The sequence below is a fragment of the Sapajus apella genome, unplaced genomic scaffold, assembly GCF_009761245.1.
Source record: "Sapajus apella isolate SASKATOON/1434 unplaced genomic scaffold, GSC_monkey_1.0 scaffold105, whole genome shotgun sequence".
Classification (NCBI taxonomy): domain Eukaryota; kingdom Metazoa; phylum Chordata; class Mammalia; order Primates; family Cebidae; genus Sapajus; species Sapajus apella.
The window spans coordinates 40768-45112 of record NW_022437045.1 but is presented as its reverse complement, the minus strand read 5'-3'; the positions used below and the strand labels follow the sequence as shown (position 1 = coordinate 45112).

At 57.9% G+C, this 4345-nt stretch overlaps 1 long non-coding RNA gene across 1 annotated transcript; it reads right to left on the bottom strand.

Annotated features, from left to right (window-relative positions):
* LOC116536918 lies at window positions 1-3830 on the bottom strand. The gene is made up of 3 exons (XR_004262871.1): window positions 3346-3830; window positions 2938-3278; window positions 1-1789 (listed from the first exon to the last, which is right to left on the bottom strand). It is a non-coding gene; the product is annotated as an uncharacterized LOC116536918 (long non-coding RNA).
* Between the last annotated feature and the right edge of the window lie 515 nt (window positions 3831-4345).

Below are 4345 nucleotides of genomic sequence, written 5' to 3'. Positions count from 1 at the left end.
GGTGCTCCCTAGCCAATGTGTCTGCTGCAGTGGACCCGCCCCTTCTGTGGCTGGAGGAATCTGATGGCATCCCGTTGGCGAATGGTGTTGTCCCCTCACTCCCAGCCCTGTGGCCCCAGCCTGGGGTGCCCAGTCTCTCCTGCCTGCCGTCCGCCTCTCCAGCTGCCAGACGCACTCTTCCCTGCCTTTCCAGGTTCTCATGACAGTTGCACGCCCTTTTCCCTGTTGGCAGGGCTGGAGAGAGGTGGCTGGAGTCACTCTGACCTGGCCTCCGGGTCCCCGTCCTCATCTCAGGCAGGGTTGTCCCAGCAGCACTCACGTGACTCTACGGTTTTGCCCACCTTAGAGAGTGACTCACATGGCGATTGCCCCTACCTGACCCCAGCCTGGTTCCCCTGTTTCTTCAAGATGAGTCTCCTCCCACCCACTTGGGTGGTTCCTGCCACGAGGGGCCCCGTTTTCTTGCTCCTTCCTCAGTAGAGAAAACAGTCAGAAGCCGTGTTCTGTGTGTGCGACAAGGTCACATCCCTTGTCCACCCAGACCCCAGTTGTGACGGCAGGGCCTTTGCCCAACTTGGCGCTGGGGTGGGGCTGGGCCCTGGGAGGCAAAGCACTCGGCAGTGGGAAGATGAGGACCCTCCGGGAAAGCAGCTGCCCGAGCTGTGGGTGTGTTTTCTCGTTAGCTTACTGGGCCTCGATTGATTTTGCTGTTAAGGAGGAAAGGCAGTGTTTCCTCTTTCCTCAGTGACATCGTGGACCATTTATGAGCTGTGGTTTTCCTTTCCTGCCTCTCTTCCCTGGGAGGGAGTGACTCCGTCTGCCCAAGTGTAGGGGGGCTTGGGGAACACAGATGTGTCCCCTGGGGGGGACTCCGTGAAGGGCAGTGGTGAGGCAGGAGGACGGCCCGGGGGCCCTCCAGGTGATGAGCAACTCCTAATCGGTCCAAGGAGGCCCCTATGCATCCCCCTCTGGTCCGTGGAGCGAAGGGACAGCTGCAACCTCTGTGCAGTAAACACAGAATCCCACTGGTGTCAAGTGGCCCGGGGACCTTTAGTACTCATGGACACCAGAAACGCCCCATTGGGCACGCAGACCCCCAGAGCTGATTTGGAAGGAGGTCTCCCCCAGTGTCAGAGGAAAGCACTGGGCGCTCCCCATGGTAGCAGCGGACTGTGACTGCAGGTGCCACTCCGCGTACTCCCTCTGGCGCCTGCAAGCCCTTGGCACTCACATCCAGAAAGTCCCCATTGTTCAGTGGATGGTGAAGGCCACTTTGTGCTAACAGCATGCTGGGGCAGAGCGACTTCTTGGTCTTGATGTTTGCAGCAGCACCTCCCATTATGGGCCCCAAGAGTGCTGCCGCCTCCCAAGGGAACACAGAGCAGGTGGCTGGTATCTGTCCTGCGCCGGGGAATGGTGGTATGGGGGTGCTCCTGGATGGGGTGGAGTGGATGGATGACAGAGAAAGGGGGCCCTAAAGAACAGAGAAGCTGTGATGGTGGCAGCGAAGGAAGACACTGGCCTGAAGGAAGCACGCAACAGAAGGTGCCGGGTGGGGTCCTGTGCAGCGATGAGGATGTTATTTTTGACAAAATGAAGGGAAACATTCAGGTGGTCATTAGAGAGCATGGTAATGGGCTTGTCACTTGCACTTAGTGACAGCTGAAGCAGCTGCTAATTTCTCCCGTACCTCCAGTTACCCTTCAGGAGCAAGTCCATCCTCATGGTCAAGGATCTCCAGCCAGCAGAGGCGAACAAGGAAGAAGATCTATGCAGCCTCCATGTATCTCTGGGAGAGAAGATTGATAAAAGCAATTAGAAGTTTCCGGAATTGCCTGGAGAAGAGAAGGCCAGCGGGAGGGGAGGGGCGAAGAGGAGGAAGGAGAGGGCACCAGTTAATAACGCCTGTCACGCTGCTGAGGGGATGCTGAGGGCCTCGGCTGGGCTCTGTCGCAGCTTCAAGAGGAACAAGGAGGCGACGGCAGCCATGCCCTCGGTGAGGACGTGGCTGGGCATGAGGAAGCCTGTGGCTGACGGGCTCCAGGAGGGCTCTGGGGAGCTGCAGTCCCTGGGGGCAGCACGCAGTGCAGGTGGCTCTGGTCGCCCCTGGGTTTGGCACCCAGCACATTCCCTCGACACACGTGGCTGTTTAAGGCCCAGGCCAGCAACCCATCGGGTGCTCTTAGCCGCCTGCGTCTGCTGAGCCTTTTGGGCTTCTGGGACCTTCGTGACAGCAGTCACCAGGCTTTTCCTCCCAGTGGCTCTGAGCGTCCTCCGCAGGGGAGCAGCAGCCTTGGAGGGGGTGAGTAGGGTGGGGGGTGAGGGAAACCGGTGGTCCACTCTGCTCTGCTCTGTTGTCCCCTGCAGCGGCAGGAGCTGGAGAACTCGGCTGCAGTCATTAGAGCCGGGAGTTGGCGACCAGGGACTGTTGGGGCCTTGTGTGGGGATGAGCTGTGAGGACTTTCCTCCCTTTAAAGAACAGGGACTGGCAAAATCATATAGATGAAATCAAAGCAAAGAGGAGCCTGTTTCAGAGGTGAACAAGAGAGAGCTCAGAGAAGCGCATTAGGGACATATGGCATTTGTCAATCAAACGCAGAGCAACCTTCAAACAGCCATTAGAAGGCAGCCCCATGCCGGCTCCACCATTTGTGCCGGCTGAGGGCTCCCCCGTCCCGCAGGCCCCACAGACGCTCCGTTTCTGGGACTAATTAGCCTTCCAGAGGGCAATCAAGGGCCTCTGCTGGAACTTGCTTAGGATCTGAGCCGTTAGATGGTTTCAAATGGACCCCACTAGAAACAGACAGGAGCCAATTAGGCAGCAGCTCCCTCCCGGGGTGGCCAGGCTGCCCAGCAAGCCAGCAGGCGCCAGCACTCTTGGTGCCCCTCTCTCCAGCCACGCTCATCCCTGTCCCTCCCCACATCCCCAGTACTCACCTGGAGCTCATTAACCTTCAGGGCTCCACGAGGGCAGGCGTTGGGTCTGCTTTGCGCACTGCTGGCTCTTCAGAGTCTGGAAGGGCGCCTGGCATGGAGCAGGTGTTCACTCAGTGTGGCCACATGTCTGGGTTTTGTCCCAGCGGAAGGAATCACGTGGGATTTCCTTTGAGGAACATGTTTTCAACAAGCCAGCCATGTCTACTTCCGCTTGGGTTGGACATGAGTTAAGCATAGGGAGAAGGGGACATTCGTGCTGTCTTGCCACACTCGCCAGCCAGGCCCCCGACCTCGTCCCTGAGTTTCCTTCTTTGGTTTTTTTCGGTGTGGTCTTTGGGCACCTGCTGGAAATGGAATCAATGGCAGTTGCCGGCTCTGCTGGGGGCCAGGCTGTTGCTCAGGCCTTACCTCGGATTTGCTCTTTCCTTTCTGCAGCCTCAGATACATGAGCATCTGTGTCCACTGGCTGCGGTCACCTGTCCCAAGCATGGCCCTCCTGGTGACCATGACCTGTTCAGGAAAGGAGGGACGGGTCTCCCTGGTTGCTCGGGTGTCTCTGACTTTGGCGTCTGTGGAGTCGGTGCCCATCGGGGGGATGTTTGACATTACCACGGGGCTCCCTGGTCCCTTTCTGTTGCTTTGCTATCAATTTGTCACCACCTTTTCCTACTTGAGTGTCATGTCGGGTCCACTCAGTCAGGCGCCTGCCCCCAGCCTTGCTCCTGGCTCAATGCTGCTGCTGTTTCTCTGCAAAGACCACTTGTGGGGAGGCCCCTAGGGACACTAAGCAGACCAGCCCACTTGAGGATGGAAGGGCACATGTCACCCAGCAGCAGGAGGATAGGAAGAGGCCAGGACTGTCCCTGTGCAGAGCCAGCACACAGACAGCCCCACACTCTGGGAGCAGGGACGGGGTACTCATGTTGGAAAAATAAAACTCCAGAGTGCCAGGAACAATAAAGTCTTGAATCGCGTCCGAGAAAGTGGGCGCCAGGGGCTGTCCAATGACCCCACAACCACTGAGTCTATTGACTGAGCACTGGAACCAGGCGTCAGCTGGGGGCCCGCAGGCTGCCCTTGACCTGGCACACCACTGCGTTTTCCTGCAGGACCTGCCGACCGCTGACCTCCCGAGTCCACTGCTGCCCTCCACTCACTAGCCCAGGCCAGGGCCCAGGGTATGGGTGCTGGACACATTGAGGGGTTCGGGGAGACTTTACCAAGCCCCGAGTGGCAACTACCAAGCTAACAGGGAGATGGCAAACAGCTGCACAAATCATTCTTTCCTTGGCTCCTTGCGTCCTCCCGTTCACCCTCCCTTCTTTGTCCTTTTCTTAAAATGAGAAGCTAAAAATATGTCCATTGTAGAAACTTAGAACAGTACCAGAGCACAGAGAAACAAAGTTAA